Genomic DNA, 24,345 nt, shown 5'->3' with positions numbered 1-24,345 from the left:
TATGAGACCTTGGGAAAGATGCTTGATCTCTCTAGGCTTCAGTTTCCTCATCTACAATGAAGGGGTTAAGGGGCAGCTAGGTGGCACAGTGGATAGAGCTCCGGCCTTGGAGTCAGGAGGACCTGAGTTCAGATCTGGCCTCAGACACTTGACACTTAACACTTAACTAGCTGTGTGACCTTGGGCAAGTCACTTAACCCCGATTGCCTAGCAAAAAAAAAAAAGGAAAAATAAAAAAAATAAAATAAAATGAAGGGGTTAGGGACAGATAGGTGGCACAGTGGACAGAGCACTGGCCCTGGATTCAGGAGGACCTGAGTTCAAATCCGACCTCAGACACATAACACTTACTAGCTGTGTGACCCTGGGCAAGTCACTTAACCCCATATCCTAGCCAAAAAAAAAAAATGAAGGGGTTGTCTGAGATGGCTTCTGAGGTCCCTTCCTGATTTATACGTATGATCCTATGAACAAACTCCTTTTTGAGGTGACTGCTTATCAAAAATTAGTGCTGCTTGGTGAGGAGGAGAGAGTGCTCACTTAGATCAAGGCTTCTGATCAGAGCATCAACACATCAGTCCCATTTTCTGAAGGTTTTTGTAAAAATATATGCCAAATTTTGCTTTCTGTGGTAGAACAAAGACTAGAAAATTCCAAAGACTAGAATTTGAAGACTAGTAAATTTCTCTGTAGAACATGCTACCCCTTGCTTATGATAATGTACGTTCCTGCTATGCCAATGTCTTTGCTATCCTTTGCACACATGCTACCTCCTACTGCTTTGGGCTCCTTGTTCTTAACATTCCCTTTTCAGATAATGCCCTTTTCCTTTCTAATTATCTACCCAAGTTCATAATTTCTATCCAGACTTAATTTAAGCCACTCTGTGGCTAAGGTCCTGTCCCATAGGCCAGGCTAGCTTTTCCCAAGGCCATATACCACACAGCTCAGGTCAGTTTTTCCTTAGGTAACGTGTGGGGGGTGGCTACCCACCCCACACCTCTCACATAGGGAGTATGAACACCTATTCAGTCTCTGGCCTGTGTTTCTCATTTCAGCCTGATCTTACACTCCCAGATCTAGATACCCAGAAGAATCACCACTGCACAGATATGCTCGTACTCTCTATTTTAGCTCTCAAGTCCCCACCAACGTGCTTCCATGTAAACCAAACCAGCTACTAACAACAATGACATTTTAGACCTTAAACATAAATATAAACATTTGCTTAATAATAAGACAAAATAAATAACAATGTCACAGGCACTCATATATTGAAGCAAATACAGAAATAATAAATACATCATGATCACACACAAACCCTGATCACACTTGCCCACTAGTGCACCCAATATCTGTAACAAAGAGTGGCCTAAACTTAGAGAAACATGTCAGAGAAGCGTATGTATGTGGAAAACCCATGAACTTGGGATAACTTACAACTTTGGGATTGTAAACTCTGGTGCTCTTTTTCCGTCTCAATAACTGCCCATAAAATTTCCATAGTGGATATAGCTTCTTTTCCCTACTACTGCCAAGAAATCTTTTCTTAACTGTTACATGGGCTCTAAATGTCTTATTTTTCATAGTTCTGTACCTTGACCTACAGCACACTTCTTCCAAGAAGTCTTCTATCATTAGCCCTATCCCACTTAGAGAACTTTTTCTATATATCTCCTTAGCATTCACATAGCCAGTCTTTACTATGTTATATTGTACTTATGAATGACTCTATGATTTTCTTTTTATCTTCCTTGGGTGCCTCATAGAGTTTCACTCAGCCCAAGTGTCTAATGAACAAATGTTCTGCTACTATGATAATTTTTTAAATTATTATTATTATTATTACTCACTGGAAATTGTCTAGAGAAGTGAGGATCAAACATAATCTTTTTTTTTTTTTTAGCTAGGAAAAAGGTCTGCATGGATCAAGTCCCTGAGAACTCTGGCATCAGTTTTTGTAGAGAAAAATCAACTGCTGCTGTGTTTGATGAGTTCCCCATGATCCTTGCTCATGGCCAGGTATTAATTTAACTAATTAATTATTAATAAATGAAAATTTGGCTTTGGCCTGCTGATCACAATGAACTCCATTTCGCTGCTGCATTACTATAAAAGGAAAACTGCAGTTTCTCTGTTAAATTCTGGGAGCACTGGACACCTACAAAGTTTCAGCCCATGTGTCATGGGACAGAGTATAAACAACTTCATTATTGTTGTTTCATATGTATCAAGTACCCATATGGCTAAAAACTAATCCAAGCTATTGAGCTCAAAACAGTCTATCCTGCCCTGTCATGGGCCTCAGTTTGACCATCTGAAAATGAAGGAGAATAATCCCTGCCCAACATGTATCTCTAAAGGATACCAATTAGAGAGATAACAAGCCTGAATTAATTGTTGAAATGAGCACCTCAGGGCTGTAAGGGTACATTGAGTAAATATCCCCCCCCCCCCCCCCCCCGCCCCAGGCTCTCAATAGTACCCTAGTGCCTTCAAAGTATGATTTCAGCTGCTAAGAATAATTTACTCTCTTCTCAATGGAAAGACTAGGTCAATGCTCTTATGATCCTTGAGCCCTCAGGAAGAAAAGGCTGCACAAATACAGCATGAATATGGATATAATTTCCAATTACCCATTATCAGGAGTGGTGGATTTCCAGGATTTAAATGGATGCAGATGTCACCCTCACTTCTGTTCTCATCCCTTGTGCCATTTTGGTACTTCTAGGTGGTTTTCTTTTTGTCTTTTAAAAAAAAACACATGGAAACCTTGTATGAACTGATACAGTGAAGTTAACCCCAGAAATGATATACATAAGAGCTTATATACAATGAGACAAAATACAAAGAGAACAAGATGCATTAATGTAGTGAGGCAGTGTGATGTAGTGGCTAGAGTGTTGGACTAGGGATCAGGAAAACTTATATTCAGTTCTGCCTTAGACACTAAATAACTGTGTGATCCTGGGCAGATTACCTAAATCTTTTTTGGACTTCAGTTTCCTTACTTATAAAATGAGGAGACAAGTTTAGAGATTCTTAACCTGGGGTCTGTGAATTTGTTTTTTCTGGTATTTTGATAAATGTATTTCAACATAATTGATTCCTTTTTTCAATCCTATGTATTTTATGCATTTATTTCTGGGTTTTTGTTTTGTTTTGTTTTAGGTAATCAGAATTAAGTGACTTGTCCAGAACCACACAGCTAGTAAATGTTTGAATTTGAACTCAGGTCCTCCTGACTTCAGGGCCGGTGTTCTGTCTACTACATGGGTAGCTACCTCTTTTTAATGCATTTAAAAACATTATTAAGAGAAGGGATACATAGGCTTCAACAGATTGCCAAAACGGTCCATGACAAAAAACATTAAAACTGCTTGGACTTGATGAGGTCCCTTTTAGCTCCAGATTTATGACCCTATGACCTCTAAGGTCCCTTTTGCTCTACAGCTATGATCCTACATAAACAAAAATACCAAAAAGTAGCTGAATTCATATTAAATACAATAACCAGTCTTGGTTCTGGAGAGCAGAAAATGCACATTCCCCTTCTTTCAATGGAAATGTAGGGGACTATGGGAGCAGAATGTTCATAAACTGTTAGATGTGGTCATTGTATTGGTTGGTTTTGCTTAACTATTTTTCTATGTTATGTAGTGGAGACTTTGGACTCTCCTCCATCCTCATTCAGACTAGTAGGTCATCTGACAATTATCTCCCCTCATGGTTCTAGGGATAACTGATGGTGGGGGGAAGGGGAGGGGTTGGGGGGAGGATTCTCTAGTATAGTTTTACCCTTAGCTATTCCTCATTACTCACTGCTCACACACCCCAAAGCCCTGTGAGTGAGAAATAATAAATTTTAAAAAGGAAACCAATTTTTGCGATTTCTAATACCTATAACAATAATCTCCCATTAAAGTCTTTCTCTGATGCCTCACTGTGGTGTGGAGGTGACTTTCTGTTCTCAAAGTCTAGGCCAGGAGTGGGGAACCTGCAGCTTGGAGGCCATATGTGGCCCCAGGTCCTCAAGTGCAGCCCTTTGACTGAATTGGATTTATTCAGAGGGCTGCACTTGAGGACCTAGAAGGTCACATCAGGTTCCTCACCCCTGGTCTAGGCCAACAGAGTATAAGCTGTGGGAGGGCCCACTAATTTGGAAAGACTTTTTGAGTGCAGCCTTATGGAGGACTGCGTATGTATTGTCTGAGGACCAACCTAAGTTCAGTGAAACATTACCAGCTTAGCAGTGGGGTAAGGAATTTCTCAGGTTCACACTAGGAAGCACTCTATGGACATGAGCTCTTATTGTTTTGCTTGCTTCACTTCCATGCCTCAAGAATCTGTCATTTCCTCAGTGTTGGGGTTCATTCCACCAATGTAAATTGCATCCCCTCTATAACTTAGTAGCCCTTCTTCAGATTGTGATGGCATTGGTAGACAAAGCCTTGAGGGTGATAAAATAATAGATTCCTGAAGTACTAAAGTCAAGTAAGTAGAACAGCAATAACTGACATTTATATATAGGATGTCTAAGAAGTTTTAGTGTAATTTTATACTTTAATAGCTTAAAGAGTTTTTAGCAGCTTAAAACTGTATTAAAACTGTATGGTGATAAAGCATGCACAGTATCACATTGAATCCTTGTGAGAACCCTGTGATGTGGGGAGTTTTTGTTTTGTTTTGGTCTAGACTTGTGATTTCACTGATATAGCACTATTAGTATAGAAATGCTCCTTGAAGGCAAGTATGATTTAATTTTTATCTTTGCATCTCCAGTACAGTATTTGGGGTGGGGGGAAGAGAGAGAGAGAGAGAGACAGAGAGAGACAAAGAGGAACAGATAGATGATAGATAGATAAATAGATACAAAGAATATTTATTAAGTGCTAAGTATAGATGCTTTACTAAATGCCAGGGAAATACAAGAAAAAATCATTCAAATTTAAAAAAAAACACACACAAATACAAGTAAAACATTTCCTACCCCCAAAGACCTTAACATTCTAATGGGGGAAGAAAACATATAATGAGGAACTAAAAAACCAGATGGAGATATGTGTGTGTAAGGAGTGGGATATGGCTGAACCAGGACAAGGTGGCTGGTGAGTAAGAGAAATCCCAAGAGTTGAATTGCTAGTGAAATGGAACACAGCAAGGGCCCTCCTGAAATAATGGCCTGGGTGGGCAGTTGTCTATGAAGAGAGTAGGGGCCTCAGGGTGGAAATATCTTCAGGATGTCAAGGTGGTTCATGAGGAAGAGGAGATATAGGGAGAATGAAGTCATTGGTAAATGCTTATTGACTGATTTATTATGATATAATCTTAGAAAGTTTTCTGAGAGACTGAGTGACTTACCCATCATTATGATCACAGTATGTGTTAGAGGCAGGGCATAAACCCATTCTCCTCTTAGACCTGTTCCTGGCTTCTGGACTTCAAAAACATGCCCTTGCAACTGTCTCATCCTGGAACTTCCCTTAGAACCTTGGGCCTCCTCCTTTCTAGAATATCCAACTACCCCTGTTGCCTTATCAACTTGTAATATATCCTTCTGTGAGGCCTTCCCATTCTCCCATTGTTTAGTGCTTCCTAGAGCCTCCGTTTTGTGGGGGAACCTGGATTGTCTTCATTTCCACACCTTCTGGCTTCTGGACTTCGAAACATCCCTTCATTCTTTCCCCCTTTGAGTTCCCTTTTGTGTGTTGTCTTGCTGCATTAGAATGTAAGCTCCTTTCTAAGACAACTCCAAAAGACTCGTGATAGAAAATGCTATCCTCCAAAGAAAGAACTCGGGAGTCTGAATGATGATGGAAGCGTGCTATTTGCTCTCCTTGTCTTTTGTTGTTTTGTTTTGTTTCTTCTTTCTCGTGGTTCCTCCCATTAGTTCTAATTCTTCTTTCCATCATGACTAATGTGAAAATATGTTTAATATGAATGTGTAAGAAGAGCCTATATCAGATTACACACTGTCTTGGGGAGGGAAGAGGAGAGGGAGGGGAAGAAAATTAAAAACTAAAAATCTTATGGAAGTGAATGTTGAAAATTTAAAATAAATTAATTAATTATTAAAAAAAAAAAAGAAGAATGTAAGCTCCTTGAGGGCAGGGACTGTCCTTCTTTTTGCTTATATTTGTATTCCCAGTGCTTAGCATGGTGCCTGGTACATAACATTCTTGACTCCAAGTTCAGTCCTCTATCTATCATACCATACTGTCTCTGTAGATAGTACAGGATCTGTCATTGGTATTAGTTATTATAGTACAGGATCTGTCATTAGTATTAGTTATTATTATTGTTGTTGTTACTATTTACCATATTTGTCATGTTTTGAAAGAAGACACAGACCCAAAGGGGAAAAAACACTAAAAAGAGACAGAAAATGAAAAATAGTATGCTTCAATCTGTATTCCGACTCAATCAGTTCATTCCCTGAAGGTGGACAGCATTTTTCATCATGAGTCCTTTGGAACTGTCTTGGATCATTGTATTGCTGAGAATAGCGTAGTCATTCACAGCTGATCATTATATATTATTGCTGTTATTGTGTACAATGGTCTCCTGGTTCTGCCCACTTCACTTTGCATCAGTTCATATAGGTCTTTCCAGGTTTTTCTGAAATCTTCCTGTTCATCATTTCTTATAGCACAGTAATGTTCCGTTACAATGATGTGCCACAACTTCTTCAGCCATTCCCCAGTTGATGGACATCCCCTCAATTTCCAATTCTTTGCCCCTGCCAAAAGAGCTACTATAAATACTTTCGTACAAATAGATCCTTTTTTCCCCCTCCCCGCCTTTTTTTTTTTTAATCTCTTTGGAATACAGACCTGGGTACTAGTTTTTGGTTTTTTTGGGGGAGGGGTTGCCTTTTGGTGAGGCAATCAGGATTAAGTGACTTGCCCAGGGTCACACAGCAAGAAATGTCATATGTCTGAGGCTGAATTTGAGCTCAGGTCCTCCTGACTCCAAGGCTGGAGCTTTATCCATTGCGCCCTGCTAGTTATTTTTTTCAATTAGTCCTACAAGGCCACACAGCAAAGAGTGGTGGGACTATGATTTAAACCCGAGTTTTCTGACTACTTTTTTCACTATGCTACTTCAGTATATGTGACTCTTCTTTCTACTACAACTTCTACACTAGAAAATGTGGGGAGCTTCTAAGCTCTAGTAATTGGAAAAAAGCAGGCATCAAGACAAGAATGACTTTTTGTATTGTATAACCAAATGTAATTTATCTTTTAATAAAAATCTGGGTCACTCATAAGTGGCTCAAAATATATATGGCACCAAGTGATCTTATCTAACCAGACACAATATTGTTATTAAAAGTAAAATTACATTGTAATGTAATTTCACATAGGTCCGAGTTTTTTTCCCCTCACTATGTTATTTCCCTCTTATTTTATTAAAAATCAAAATTTTCTAGCACTTTTCATACAGTAGAAATATTAAATGGCTGGCTGCAATATTCTCAGTCTCTGGTTAGCTCATGTGAATGACTGTATTCATAAGACAGCTGAAAAGAACAATGTACCCAAATACTTGTCTCAACATAAATAGCAAAGTCAATGATAATGAAAACAAATAAGGAAAAACTACAAAATGACCACAGTAAAAAATAATGGGCCAATTTTCATCTTTTCTGGGAGCTCAGAATATCGAAGATGGAATCTGTAAATATTCTGAATATTCATTCAGGTAGAATTCCATGGCATCTTTAATCATAATTAACTATTTCTGACAGGGACATCTAAGTTTTTTTCAAAAGTGGGTCACTTTTGATCCTTGATCAGAAATCCGTTTGTATGAGCAACTTGAATTTAATTATCTAATCACATAAATTCAACTTCAATTACGATTACTAATTGTTCCTGCCAGCACCGTGGTTACAGTGGGCAGGTGGTTAAGGTCCCCTTTGGGCATGCTGGGACTAGTTCATGCGTTCTAGCTAATTAGGTAAATATTCCTCCTCTCCCTCCCCAATCTCTCTATCTCTGGATGTGCATCTCTTTTTCCTACTTAAGAATCTCAGGTGAACCACACACTAGGGTCAGGTGTGTGGATTTAGCCCATGGGTAGCATGTTGCATTGTATACAAAGGATCTATGCTGTTACATTTCTTCTCACATATTATGTGAAGAGTGAGCGTGACATAGATGAAGATCTAGGAAAGGAGACTGAGATGGCCAATTGTCTAATGCTGAAGGGAGGTCAAGAAAGATTGAGAAAAGGTCATTAGATTTGGCAAATAAGAGATTATTGATATCTTTGGAGAGAACAGTTTCAGTTTAGAAGACAGGAACAAAGTAGAAGCATCTAGTAAGTACAGTTATTTTAAGAACTTTAGCTGAGAAAGTAGACCTAGGGTTGGTAGGATCCAGGCACTGCCACTTAACTATCTGTGTAATCTTGCTCATATACCTAATCTTTCTGAATCTCAGTATCTTCATCTATCAAATGAGAGGGAAAGAGAACATGACCTCTTATGGTTCCTTCCAATGCTAAGTCTGTGATTCAATGATCTAAAAAATGCTTGTAAATCCCCTGGCAATGTTTCTGCATGCCAACTGCCAGAGGAGTAGTGTTCACACCATTGCTGGTATGAGGTGGTACTTCGCCATGTGTATATGGGGGATAGTGGAGATTCTAACCCTTAGTCATAGTGTCCCATGGAGATGGGGAAAAAGTGTCCCACACAGGTAGGGGATGGGTGGGATACTGTGAGATTGCAGAGGTGAGGTGAAATTGTTGTTTTTGTTTTGTTTTTGTAACTAATCCATGCTGGATATAGGGCGGAATTGTCTATAGCATGGCTGAGGAGAGATTCTGGTCTTCTGGCTTCCATCTTCTAAAGAGAAGTCACATGACTGCACATTCTCTTCAAGGACAGGTCCCTGAAGGAATAGAAATACTGGGAAGAAGCCAATAGCTTGATCATGTCCCTATCCTCAGTTTATATTAGAGAATTTCCCTTTGGGAAAGTCTGAGAGAGCTCTTGGTGGAGCTGAAATATCTAACTCCCAGGGGGTGGGTTTATTCATTCTGTATATTGTATGGTATATTCCCATTTTTTTATTTCAGTTTGCTGTCATCTTAGCTAAATGGATTAATTTGCTATTCGCAATTCACTAAGTGCAGTCTTTATATAATTGGCATTTGGTGGGAAGGGAATTAAGCCTTGAATAGCTCATGGCACTTAGATATATAGCTTAAGGGATAACAATCAAGAATACAGCTTGAACCTAAAATTATTTCCCCTACGTGAACAATATAAGCAGGGCTGATAGATGTAATTCTAGCCTAATACCCTACCTGTGAGGAGAGCAGAGAAATCAGTCCCATTTTACCAGTCTCCTCCTCCCTACTCTTCTCAGCCCTCAGAATGAGCAGAGATGCTTCTTGAGATATCGGTTTTCACCATTTCTGGTATGGGAGCCACATGGAGATCTAGATATACTCATATAGATACAGCATCTACATGGGAACACATACACCCCTCCTACATTGTCAACTGTGCTTCTATTCTGGTAGTGGTAGCTGGAAGATTTATTAAGAAGAAAAGGTAGGGGCAGCTAGGTGGCATAGTGATAGAGCACCAGCCCAGGAGTCAGAAGGACCTGAGTTCAAATCTAGCCTCAGACACTTGACACTAGCTGTGTGACCTTGGACAAGTCACTTAACCCCATTGCCTAGCCAAAAAAAAAAGAAAAAGAAAAAAGTAATTACCAATTGACTAGAGACAAACAAGCTGGTTTGGATGGTTTTGGGGTGGGGGCCAGAACCAGGTAAACCTTTGACATTTGAAAAGAAGGTACCTACACAGTCTGAGCTGTCCTGGAAATTTCCTTGATAGGAGCATGTCTCTTCCTTGGTGTTCTAACTGGTAGGTAGGTAGCTGGGGAAGTAGGGTATATACAGTATCTACTTAGTACCTTCCCAGTGGAGGAGACTTGTTTTCTGAGAATGCATTCCTTCATCTTGAGGGCCTGTTGAGAGCCTCAGATATAACACACCAGAATAATAATTCAAGAAATACTTTGGTAAACATTTATTAAGTAATTAGTATGTTCAGGCTGGACAACCCTTTGTTGGGTGTGTTACAGTAGAGATTCCTTTCATGTACTGATAGGACTAGTCCAACTGGGAGTATGTGGGGGGCAGATTGAGCTAGTTTTTGAGAGCCGATTGTTAAATTCACAGGGTGAGCATTTACATCTGGCAAATTGGCAGATGCTATAAATCAGGGCGAGATTAATTGTTTTGTTAATATTCTAGATTTTAAAAAAGTGATAGAGAAAATGTTAACAATGCAAATACAACTTAAAAGTGTGTGTTCTGTGTACGTATACTTTTGGGAGGGGTGTTGGTTGTTAAGTATTTACCAGAACACTTCTGCTTCTGACTATCAAGTTCTGGGATTCCATGTGGCTCTGTCATTCAGAGCACTGCTTTGGCACTGCTGGGCAGGGGAGAAGATGCAAAGAAAAATAAAGTGTTCATTCTGCTCCTACAGAGTTTACAATTGGGGCAGCAAGGTGGCTCAGTGGATACAGCACCGGCCCTGGAGTCAGGAGGACCTGAGTTCGAATCTCACCTCAGACACTTATTAGCTAGCTGCCTCCAAAATTAAAAAAAAAAAAGCTTACAATCTGGGAAGAAGAATAGTAGGTAAAATTACACCCAGTCTAAAATGTGACTTGTGTAGCTATAGGATGACTCTGTACTCCCTTTTTCTATACAGGAAATGTTGAGGTTGTGAGAGAACTGGAGGGATATTAGGCCATCGTAAGAGTACTCTCCCCGCTGAGTCTCTGTCTCTGCTGAGTTTTGCTCTAAGAATCTTGAATGCTGACGTTCGTAGCCAGGAGAAGACATGGTTTATTTCTCTCTGACCAGGTTATCCTTCTAAGCCGACAGAAACTGCTGGAATGGTGTCTGTCCTAGGAGTTCACCTAAATGAGTTCATGCCATTACTTATCTGGGAAGGTGAGTCATTTAATTCTATTGACTAGGGTCAAATGGTGGTCGTTACTTCAGCCGAAATCTAGACAAAGTCCCTTTGTTCACCCTGACTTTTCGTATCAAGTCTTTCACAAATTGCTGTCTTCTACAGCTCATTCCCCAAACAAAGGACTCTAGTATGTTTTCAGTTCCCTGGCATCCAGCTACAGGTTAGACACTTATTAGTGCAAAGACTTTTTGACAAGTTGACAAGTTTTTGTATGCGTTTTGTCTGTGGGCACAGCCAGTGATTTTGTGGGATGGCTTTCAATCTTTGGTTCTCCAGGTAAAGAGGGAGCATTTATGTCAATAACTATGGTTCGGGCAACTCTAAAGTTAAGACCTGTTATAAAATGGATCCTTGGCCCCTAATTAGGATGTTTTGTAAAACCTGATATTCATATACAGGGTTTGTTAAAATCGAGGCACTTTTGTACTCTACCTTGTTCCTTGCTGGTCTCCCTGTTTTCTCTCCAGCTCTCTCAAGTCAGTTTAAAAAATTTCTGCTGAAATTGTCTCCAGGATCAAAGTTTTAGGTTTTTCAGCTGCTTCCTCAATTTCTTTTTTTTTTCTTTTTTGAGGCATTTGAGGTTAAGTGACTTGCTCAGGGTCACACAGCTAGTAATTGTCAAGTGTTTGGTCTGAGGCTGGATTTGAGCTCAGGTCCTCCTGACTTCGGGCAATGTTCTTCTATCCACTATGCCACCTAGGTGCCCCCTGTTTCCTCAATTTCATTCAACTTCTGGCTTTGTATTTAAACTGTCTTTCCTTAGTAAACTTCTCGATTTAAATACCTTTGGCAGTCTTTGCCAAGTTTTACTGATTATATTATATGATTATATTATGATTATCAGTTATACTGATTGTATTTCTTTAGAATCATAGAACTGCAAAAACTTGGAGTTGTAAGGAATCTTAGGGGTCTTGTAATTGAACCTCCCATCCAATGTGGGAATCCATTTATTTACTAACTTTTTCCATAATATGCACAGATCTAAGGTAGTATCTTTCAGCCTCCTTGTTTTTATGCAAGTGAAGTAAGAGACATCATTGATGAATGGAAAAGATTGTGGGTTGATTGGGAAGCAAGAATGAGTGACAACATATGTACAGCCTGACTGCTACATTGGTGTTGTTGAGATATAAAAACAACAAGAAATGCCCATCCTTTTGACCCACCCCCCACCCCCAGAAGTTGGATAAGATTTGTACAGGATAAAAAAATCATGACAGGGCTTTGATCTTCATCAATGGAGATAGTACCCAAATTCATGAAATCCCCAGATAATTCAGTCAACAAACATCTATTAATCACCCTTGATGTACTAGGAACCGTGCTGGATTCTTATATAAGATGCATAAATGCAAAAGCTAGAATCTCTGCTCTCAAGTTATTGAGGATTATATACTATGTCTGCAAATAAATAAAAGACAGATACAAAGTAAATACAAAGTGATTTAAGGAAGGGAGGGGAATTAAAAATTAAAAGAATTGAGATCAAAGTATAAACAGCTTCTCATGTGAGAAATCTTCCTTCATTTCATGAAAAGGGCTCGTGGGGAGTTCAACTTCACCCCACAGCATAGGGAACATGGTCTAAGAAGGAGCAACAGGCCACAAATCTTCAGAAAGGACTCTTCTTCAGTTGCTGGAAGGGTACCTGGTTATGCATCTTAATGAGATATATAGGGGCATGTCCATCACTGGTCAGAAGTGCATCCAAATATTTCCAGTTCTAAGTTATGCTTAAACAAAAAGACAGGGGAGCACTTAGAAACAAGTAATGGTTAAGGGCTATCCTGAGCTTCTTACCATACCTCCTCCCATCACCAGAGGACCCCTTGGGAATTTCGTAGCAATGGATCATCTCTGCTCAGTTCTTTGAAGTCAGAAAGCGTGAGTTCCAGTGATATCGCTCCAGAAATTATTAATTGTATCACCCAGAGCATATCACTTCATTTTCCTGACCCCTCAGTTCCTTCATCTGTAAAACATGGATAATTATATATGCACTACCTACTTCACAGGGTTGCTGTGAATAAATTATCAACATTAAATCATTGTTAATGTAAGAGATTAATAACTTAACTGAAACATGGTAAGGCCGTACAAAACCCATAATTATTAGCTTTATATTGATGTATACATTACTAGAAAAGCATTTTACCAGCTTTCTTTTAGAAGTAAGTCCGATTCTATCTTTAGCAAGAGCCATCTGTTACCAACAGATGGGAATACTAGAGACATCTCCAAATATAGGCCTATTGTGAGATTATATGCTTTAAATGAAGCAGTTAAAATTTGAATCAGAAAAAAATGTGATAAACATTCAAGAAGAAAACAGTACATTGGCTGAACAGCAAAAATAGAGTATTCTGTTGATCTCAGGATATCCAGGGGTATAGAGAATAATTTATTATTGATTTGGTGATTGAACAAGCCTACCAAAAGCATGGTAATATTTTTACTACCCTTATTGATTATTACCAAACCTTTTACTCAGTTTTGCACTCATGTCTTCTGTAAATAAGTAAAATAGATCTGACCACATTGGGGGGAAAAATTCTCTTAAAAATATTGCCAAAACAATGTCAAGAACAATTGGCATAATTGTAGGATTTTTCAGAGGAGAAAGTTTAAGGCTATTATGGTTCTGCCTAGTCTTAATCTAATAACATCTTACCTAAGTAGAACTAAATATGACTTCCAAGTTAAAAAGGGAGTAGAACAAAAAATATATATATCTCATTAATCATTTGCTGTGTGCATTGATGACAGCAGGTTATATGGCTTCATTAAAAGCATTCAACAGCTCTCCAGCTCATGGAATCTTTTTTTAATAATATAAAAATACTATTTTGGCTACATAAGTCTGAGATTCTTATCATACACCAAGAAAAGACAGAGACTGAAAGTTTTAGTTTGAACATCTCAATTAAAATTGAATCAATGGAAGAAAATAATTCTCAGAAATATATTGGTCTTCCCCTGGCAAGATACTTTGAGCATAAAGCTATCAAGGAGAAAGCTGGAGCTTACTATATTTAGAAACTTGTTGGTATCTTGAGATCAAAGCATAATGCAAAGAAACTTTTTAGCAGTTTATACCTATTCAATACCAATTTCAATGTGTACTTTCCGAACTGAAAAGTTAGCCATAGCTGCTTTGGAAAGTATTCTAACGAAAATCTATATAATATTAATGAAACAGAATCCATAACCATAGGACGGGTATAGAAAGATCAACATTTCTTCAGTCAAAAAGGAGGAAACAGGATTGATAGACGTTCTCAGAGGACATGATAAACAGCTTTAAAACTTACAGAAATATTTCTAGAACAACCAGACTACTTCACTGAGCAGTAGTAAAGTCTGGCAACAGATATACATCACTGGATTTGTCAAATGTGTATGAAAGTAGTTTAGGGGGCAGCTAGGTGGCACAGTGGATAGAGCACCAGCCCTGAAGTCAGGAGGACCTGAGTTCAAAATCCAGCCTCAGACCAAACACTTGACACTTACTAGCTGTGTGACCCTGGTCAAGTCACTTAACCCCAATTGCCCTAAAAAAACCCATTTACCTCCATTTGGAAGCCATGAGATGGCTACTGAGATCTAAGAGTGAAATCAAAAGCCCCTCCAGAGACCACATTCACATGAACTTCACTGACCACATGTTAACAAAGAGGCATACTGTGAAAAGAATGGCTGTCACCTGGATTTTTTTGTGGAAATGGAGGCAAATGCGATGGCATTGATGGTATCTGTGATGGCATTTCAGGACCAGGTCATCACTACCAGAAATTACAAAAGGATTATCATCAAGGAGTCCATACTTAGTGACAAATGTGAATTGGGAAAAAATCAATAGAAACTACAGACTGCAAAAATTTATTGTCTGTGAAATACCTAGTAAGAGAGGAGTGGGAGATAGAATTATTCTGTGTTTAGAAGTTTTCTTTTGTGAAGTGGTAGTAACAAGTCCTCTGCTTTAAATGCAGATTTCAAAATATGCTTGAGAACTAAACTAATAAATTATTCTGGAACCAGAGGATTATTGCAGAACAAACTATTGCCTGTACTAGCCCAGATATAACAGAGATCCAGAAAAATTTTAAAACAATGTTTTCAATAGAGGTCACTATATCAAATACTCGTAATCTTTAAGCTACATGTCATGAAAAGCCTTCAAAATTTGGAGACTTAGCAGAGGAAATAATAATCATATGGGAACAGGATAAGGTAGTTCCTCATCCCCTTGTCCTGAATAGTGCTGGAGTTGTTACTGAGGATACTTACAGTGAGCCTATAAAAGACAGACTTACCTCCTAGTACTTTCATTCAAGCAGTTGTCTTACCTGCCTATGCAGAGTACAAAATATTAAGAAATAATAGAAGGATATTGACTTGTCTAAAGACTGATTCTATCTGAACTCCATGAAAAAGATGATAATTTTCAGGTAATAATAATAGTAGAAAACATAATATGATTATACACAACTAGTATTTTGGTTATCTAGCAAGATTCCTTAAGAGCAACCATTTGGTCTAGTTTTCTTAACCTTAGGATTTAATTAACTTTATTTGGACAAGTGGTTATTCAGCACCTGTTATGTCCCCCCACATATAGGAAAAAAATCTTTGAGCTAATCTGCCCCTTTCTCTCTTTTCACCATTTTCCCAGAAGGTCTTTTCAAATCATCTCATTCCCAGCTTGAGCTCTGAGAACTTCCAAGAAGAGTAAGAAGAAAACCTAAGTATGGTTAGTAAACTTCAAAATAGTTTTTTTTATAATTGCTGTTTCTCTTCTGGGGAATAGCCTGTGATTGAGAACAGGTGAAGATAGGTGCTTTGGGATGCGGATAAAACTTGAAAGCAAATGCCACAAATTTCCCTTTAATGTAGAGTGACCTCAATCAAAGACCCAAACTCCTTTAATATTAACCAGATGTAGGAAAGTAGTCTTCTAGGGATTCAGCTCTCTCTACTATGCAGTCTGCCCTGCCCTGCCCTGCCCAACCCGGCCCCAGTAAGCTTTTATGTTTGAGGCCCTAAAGTTCTTCTCAACAAACCTTACCAAAAAACTGAGGAAACTTACTGCTAGGTTCTGTTTCCTGAGGCAAGGGGAGACCTGAAAAAGAAACCAGGAGTCCCAGGCTAAATGATAGGGAGCATGGCCCTCCAGCAAAATTATGCTGAAATGTTTCTCTTTGTAGTTGAAGAAAGTAAGGGAATGAGGAAAGAGCTCACAATGACAAATAGCTCTTAAGTTTCTAGTGCAAGAAAACTCTCAGCTTTGGGGGCAGATGAAACAGCTGAGATATCACCCTAGAGACTGATGGGTTTATTTTTGAGCAATAATGCCCAATTGTGCCCCCAATAAGTCACTTGTTTGGCTGAATCAATGGGACTTACTCATTAGAGGGCGAGAGAGGTGCCTAAGGGATGTACTGCTATTATTTATTAGCTATTGAGGAGAGTAGCCAAAAAACCTTTTTTTAAAACTAGTATATATTTGAAAATATTTGAATTCATTTCTGACCAATAATGAGTTTCCTAGGGGTCAAAGTTGCTTTTTGCAAGTTATGAGTGTTTAAAGGCCACTCTGCAAAGGCAAAAACCTTCCCTTATGCAAAAGTAAAATTCAAAATTCTTCCTCCCAAATAAGGCAGATGGGAGACTCCAATAGTTCCCATATTTACATTCTAGGGTCATTCAGACATACACCTGGGCTGTGGAATTATAAGCTCATAGAAGAGATTTTAAAAAAGAAAAAAAGACTTGGTCTGGTTAATCTGGGTTAGAATTTGCTGAAAGAAGGAAAGACGTAAAGCTATGTAATTAAGCCTACCAAAAAATAAATTTAAAGTTCCTCACTTTTTTTTTGCTTAAACCAAATTAATTTTAAAAATACTTATAACTTATCTTAGGTAATATATTTCTGAGAATGCATCTTAGAGGGATGGGTTTTTTCCTCTTTGTGTGGCTCTGGTCAGCAAAGTCTAACTGACACTAGACAAAAAAAATGTAGTGCGTGAAAGTGATCTCCAAAGGGAAAAAAATGTAAACAGTGAGGATGCTTGTATAGCTAACAAGAGAAGGGAAATACATTTATACTTTGGCTCTATTTATGCAATATCATTCTAGTCAAATTCAGCTCTTTGGCCTCAGTCCTTTCCCACTTTAATTGATCCTGCATTTTATCATCACATTACAAATCAGTTCAACTCAACTCAATTCAGTCTACCCAGTGCAATTTGATTCCTTCCAACTAACATTATTGAATGCCTGTTATATGTAAGGCACCATTTGCCCGTATCACTTTCTAGATTAAAAGTTATCAATGGATCCCCTTTCTCCTTCCAAATAAAGTCTAAAATCTATAACCCAGCCTTTTGTGTTATAGCTCCACCTACCATTCTAGTCTCTTTCTACATTCTAGCCCCATTTGGACCACTTATTATAACCCAAATATACCCTGTCCATGTTTTCCTTCTCATTCTTCTTCTTTTATCTTTTGCTATTGTTGTTCAGTCCTGTCTGACTCTTCATGACCCTTTTTGGGGTTTCCTTGACAAAGATACTAGAGTGATGCACCATTTCCTTCTCCAGATCATTTTACAGATAAGGAAATTGATGCAAAACAGGGTTAAGGGACTTGCCCATCACATGGCTAGTAAGTGTCTGAGACTAGATTTGAACTCAGAAAGATGAGTTTTCCTGACTGTGGGTCTGGCATTCTATCTACTGAGCCACCTAACTGCCTCTGTCTTTGCCTATTGAAATTACACCTATTATTCAAGATCCAGAATGTTACCTCCCCTTACGTACCTCCTATAATCACAATTATTACAACTGGAAGTGACCTTTCCTTCATCTGTTCTCTCTTAGCACTTTGTTTATACCACTCTTAGAGCACTTTGCTCGCGTTCTAGCTCTTAATATGTGTATACATCTTTTCTTTCCTCCTAGGCTGTAAGCTTCTTGAAGGTAGAAACTCTGTCCTTGTCATCTTTGTCCCTTTTTTAACACCTAGCATGGTGTCTTGCATGTAGCAGGCATTCAATAAATGTTTGTTTAAATAAAAAACTAGAATGAGAAGTAGAATCATGCTTTGTTGTTGTTCAGTTGTCCAGTTATGTCTGACTCTTTGTGACCCCCATGGACCATATTGTCCATGGAGTTTTCTTGGCACAGATACTGGGGTGGCTTGCCTTTTCTTTCTCCAGTAGAATCATGCTACTTTCCAGTATAAGCCATCAATCTACAATCTCTCTAGTAGTCTGTATTCTTTCCAAGGATACAGACTGAAACCCATCCATACAATTTATTATCTGGATTTATTCTACTTGTCAGAATTTGAGTAGAATCCATAGAGGAAATACTTTGTATTAGTCATTTTGGGGGGGTTTTTTTGGTTGTTTTGTAGCTGAATAGAAACAGAATGAGGCTTATCAGTTGTGGAATGTGAACTGTAAGTGTCATGGAATGTTATTGCACCCTGAGATGACATATATGACAGATTCAGAGAAACATGAGAAAATGTGCAAAGTGATGCTGAGTGAAATGAGCAGAATTTTGCATGATAACAATAATAATGTAAAGGAAAACCGTCTTGAAAGACCTCAAACTCTGATCAAAGCATTGAACTTCCAAATGTTGATGATGAAACATATCTTCCACCTCTTGCCAGAGAAATGATAGATGAGAAATTAGGACTGAAATATACATTCTCAGATGTGGTCAATATGTTGGTTTGTTTTCTCGAATTATAAGTATTTGTTATACCCTTGTAACAAATAAGTTACTTGTAAGTTGTCCCTACAACTTCTATTCTGAGGGTATATTGGGCTGTGATAGATAAGTGAAAAGGAAAATAAATAAAACAGTTTTATTGTACAGAAAAAAACAAAAAAGTACAAAAAGGGATACAAATAGAGGGATTTTTGTCACTACTTTGTTAAAGGTAAATATACAGTCTTAAAAACAAATTCTACTCAACAGTAGTTCACAATTTCTTATACAGTCCTTTTGTTCTTTTTTTTATATATTTAAATGTTTCTGTTTGTTGATGTTTGTTAGGTTCACCATTAACATTATTCTAAATAATTATATTGGTACAGCAGGCATCATAAATAACCAGGGGATCATATAGTGTATTGATGGAGTCATTTTTGTAACAGGACCAAGCACCCTGAATAGGTTGGGGAAAAAAAGACATTAAAACCCAAGGAATATTACTAGTGAATTTTTAACTTCTTTTTAACTCAGGTCCTTTGTAGGGGAGAGGAGAATCATGCTGTATGGTGTCAGTAGAGTGCTCTTTTCAATCACTGAATTACTTGGTACTGTGAGAAAAGTACTAAATTTGAAATCAAAGGACTTTGGTTTCAAATCCCAGCTCTGCCACTTACTGCTGATGTGACCTATGGCTAGTCATTTAACCTCTCTGAGTTTAAGTCTGCTTATCTGTAAAATGAGAAGATTGGACCAGAAGACTTCTATGGTCCCTTCCAGCTGGATCTCTGATGCTATGAACTGTCTTGGAACTTCTTCTTCTTTTTTGAAAGTGATGTTTCCAACTTTCCTCTTCCCCTATCAATGTACATCCACCATGTCCCTGCTAATAGAGATCTAGAGAGCCCTATGAGCATTGGTTGGTATAGGGAATGAATTAAAATACATCCAGCTTTAATAAAATCCAGAGTATTTCTCAGAGTTGCTCATTTAATTTCAGGACGTATAAGTAAAACGTGAAGGGAACTCCACCAATCTCTAGCTCTGGCCATAAGCAGATTTTCCTTTCTATGGGTACAATAAAAGTTCCCAAGTAAATGACTGAAACTGTGGCAGGTTAATTATCTTTCTGATTAGTAATGTGAAGCAATTACATCAATAACGCTGGAGAACACTTGAACAGACCTCTCCATTTCCTTTCAATTTCATGATCCTGTATGCTCTCACCTACCAATCCTATCTCCATGGAGACCAAAGCAGAGTGTTGGCTGAGAATATCAAGGAGTCCTGACCTCTAATAGTCAGGATCCACTGACTTCTGACAGACACACACCAGGGAAAAGAAGGTATATTAGAAGGAGTTGTAAAGAATGTAGATTTTGCTGACCTCACAACACAGATTCAGTTTAGCTGTAGGGGGTGTCCATCTGTCGACAACATGCCTGTTTTGTCCTATCATCAAAGATATTTGGAAACTGGGGCTGAAGCAGAGCTACTGGACATTCTGTAGTTATGGGAACCACTATAGGATTCCAGTCCCTTGAATTGGTTAGCTTACCCTTTCAAGGATATTCTAAGAAGCCTAATGTCACCTCTTATGGAAGTTGGGGTGTGAGGGAGGAAGTAACTGTGGAGAATGGACCTTAGAAGCTGACCAAGTCTGCAACCATACTGGCATGACTGAGGCAAAAGAAGGTATGGCCAACTCATCCCCAAACCATCTTGAATAACATATCAGTAAGAGATGGTGTTGGGGTAGGGGATGGAAGGAAGAAGAGGAGAATGCATGTGACTGCCATAAAAAGCCAAAGATTTTGGGAACTAGTTAGAGTCACATGAATAGTCAACATTGTAGGCCAGACCTGATTCAGGCCAGTCCAGTACTTTGGGTTCAGACCTGGAAGGTGTGGAGGATGAAAGATACAATGACAGAGGAAACAAAGGTTTGATCTTCTGAGCATATTGATTTGTTATGCAGTGCATGCCAATTGCCTAATGAAAAGGCACCAGACCTCCTCAGCTTAGGCCTAGAGACCGCAGGAACACAGGGGACAATAGATATTAGTACATTAAAAAAATTAATCAAATAAAAACGATTAATTAGAAGGAAAAACATAATGTTAGGCAATCTGATTTATAATTAGATGAAACATTAGGGACTTTCCAAATTGGGAGGGGGGAGAGTGAACAGGTACAATTCCCTGAAATCAGAGAAGGTGACCCACTCCCCAAAGTGTCTGTAAACAATTGAAGAAACATGGAATGATCAGTAAGACATATGGGTTGTTTGAGAAGTGCAATTGTGAGAAAACTCTGCATCAATCTTTGGATCTGACTGGAATTCTGGTCAGCATCACCTAGGTCCTTAGTTAAGGGTTTCTAAACAGGAGGTAGGGGTTGTCCACTTTCCCAGCCATGCATTTCAAACAATGCAATACAGTTTTCTCTCATTTCCCACAACTGAATAAAGTTTTCTCACAGGACAAAATTTGGACTAGATCCATAATTGAATAGAAAGGAAACTAAGCTAGCTCCAGAACTGAGTCTCAAGATGGAGTCAGCATGGTTCACTCAGTTCCCACGATTAACCACTTGCTGTCCTAATTCCCTCATTTCCCTCAAAGGGGGTGAAATACTTGTAGCCCATCTAACAGTTACCAAAAGGAAGATTACTTAGTCTTAGCAATGGAAAGAATATTCAGCAAAGATAACAACACTGGTTCATGTAGATGAAGTTCTGCCTGTCTCCCCATGGAAATGCTCCTGGTCATCAGGAAGTGTTGGGTAGAATAACTGGCGTGCTACTGGTGCCCAAATCTGAAGGGCACCAACTCCTCATGGGCTGGCCCTTGTTTGCCCTAGGTGACTGGCAAGTCTCCTCAACAACTCTAGCCTTCGCTTACTGGATCTGTCAAGTCTTGGGAATAATTTTCCTGCCTTTTAGGGGAAAACTAGCCCAGACTATATGGCAGGGCTTTAGGGGACCAGAAAGCCAGGTTAGCAGCTCATACTTTAGCATTCTGAACCGAGGAATTTGCGGGCACAGCTTCCCTGACTTTTAGAGGGGAAAATAACCTAATCTACATTGAGATTTTGTTCCTATTACATCCACCAGTATACTCCAATCCAGTACCAACCTTCTTGCTTGAATTTCTCTTGCTGTTCTTGCCTCCTGTTCATCTCAGCCATCTGGATATTTGTGCTCTAGATAATCCCAGGCCCAGCTCAGCCTTTCAATTTTGTTTGGTTGGATACTAATTAAAATTTGCTCCTCTTTCCTCAGAAGGAGATTGCCCCCTCCCCCATTGCCCTCTTACAGGTAATATGACAAGGAAAGTTGCTGACCACCTAACTCCAGTAGAGTCTGGAATTCCATAAGCCCTGATAAATTCCCCTACAAAAAGGTGATAACTAGTATAATAAAGTCCTGAGGCTGGGAGTATGGGAGGAAGATCAAAGATCCACATTCATAGGCCCTACTTTGAGAAAGCACATCTATCCCTGCTCCTATCTAGGAAGGAGTTGTGTTACCTTAGCTTCTGTGGTCAAATTACCACATCCTGCTATCTACCCTAAGACTACCTGGCCTGAATTGTCGCTGGCTGCCTGGTAGTGTCTAGCAGGATAGTGTCTTGGCACAATGACATCTTCCTTACCCCCTTGCTGTCCTCCTCATTTTGGGCTTGCCCTTCACCAGAATCACCTTATTTAAAATCTTCTGCTTTGGGGATGGCACTGCTTGCTTCTACTGCCTTCTCATTGCTTAAATCTGGGTAATGTAAACCCCTGAGGTCAGTGATTCTATCAAGACCAGGATCTGTTCAGTCTACCCTCAAGGATAACATTGTTTCAAGAGAGATAGCAGTGAATACAATGTCTCCAATAATCTTTGAATTTTTAAGAATTTTTAAGTTCACTTTAAGAACTACAACTCTCCCATGTTTCCTTAGAATAATGTCTACTGAAAATCACAAAATTAAAAAGACAGCAAAATGTCAATGAAACTGACAAAGAACTAACTAAAGTTGAGGAAATCAATCCTGGTTCATCCAGTCAAGGTCAGACATCCTGAGTCAAGCTGGTATCTAGGGACACATATATGTGCACCCTGGGCTTCTCTGGACATTCTTAGCTCTAACATTGAGATACCCTTTCCTGGCCTTTTGAGCATGTCCAGTTTGCCTAACATGGAGCCCGTTGTGTCTCCTACCACGTGGGTGGAGTTAGCCTCCTTTGATGGGCTGCTTTATTATTCCATTTAAGAAGGAAGAAAGGAAGGAAAGAAGGGAGGAAGAAAAGAAGGGAAAGAGGGAAGGAAGGGAAGGATGGAGGGAAAGAAAGAAAGGAGAAAGGAAAGAAGAAAGAAAGGAGGGAAGGAAGGAAAAAGAAGGAAGGAGGGAATGGAGGAAAAGAAGGAAGGAAAATTTTTTTCCAGGTCTTTTCTCCTTTTATTAGAGCTAGTCTTAAAAAAGGTGAAGAAAGCAGATCCCTAGTTTTATAACTTTAGAGTTCTGCTTGAATCATTGCATCGTAAAGTTAGTGCACACCCCTTCATTTTCCAGATACTGAAACTGAGGCCCAGAGAGGGTTTAGTCAGAGATGGTAAGTGGCAGAACTCGATTACAACCAAGGTCCTCCTATTCCAAAACCAGCACTTTTTCCATTGTATTATATTGCCTCTCATATCTAATCAGCAACCAAGGCCTATCCATTTCAACTCAGTTAATAACTCTCCCATCCATCCAATCTTTTTTATTCCCATTACCACTACCTTAGTGCAAGGCCTTATGACCTTCCTAGACTGTCTCCTTATAAGTTTTCCCAAAGATCTATTCACTTTCCCTCAAATTTATCCTCCATACCACTGTCCAAACAAATTTCCTTGTCCTTCCATCTCATCTTGTCACTCCTCTCATCGGATACCTTCAATGGCTCCCTACTGTCTGTTAAGGTTCAAACTTTTCTGTCTGGCCATCTAAGCCCTCTGTGTTCTACACCAGAGCTTCTTAAGATGCAGGTCAGGACAGTAAAAGGTTTCTGATCAATCAGCAAAAAATTAATTAAAAATCAAACCGTAATGAATCTGAGATGTTTCTGGCAGTTCTTGCCTATGTTGCATTGTGAAACTTCACTGCAGCCTTGGTTCTGAATACGAAGTGCATGCCCTTACTCCGTGCAACACAATGAACACTGCTGAAATGGGAAAGGGGGTCCGAGTGGAAAAAGTTTAAGAAACCCTGTTCTATACCAAAACTACCTTTCCAGCCATCTTTTATGGTATTTTCCTCCATGTACTCTATGCTCTGTCCAAGCTATGATTTACTCTAAAAAGATTGTCTTACACCATCTTGCCTCCTTATCTTTGCTCACGCAGCTCCCCATACCTAGATTATTCTTACTCTCATCTTTTGTCAAACTTTCTGCTCGTTCTTTTTTTTTAATTAAATGATTCCTCCTCCATGAATCCATTCCTCATCTTCTGATCCTTTAGGACCTTCTCCTTCAGGCCTCACTTGCCCCTCAGCACACAAAGAAACTTGTTTTGTACCTCTCTAGTGTACTTATATAATACCATATATTGTGTATTTATTTGTTTGTAT

The sequence above is a fragment of the Phascolarctos cinereus genome, unplaced genomic scaffold (assembly GCF_003287225.1).
Source record: "Phascolarctos cinereus isolate Bilbo 61053 unplaced genomic scaffold, phaCin_HiC Scaffold_7;HRSCAF=346, whole genome shotgun sequence".
Lineage (NCBI taxonomy): Eukaryota > Metazoa > Chordata > Mammalia > Diprotodontia > Phascolarctidae > Phascolarctos > Phascolarctos cinereus.
Note: the sequence above shows the minus strand (reverse complement) of the source record.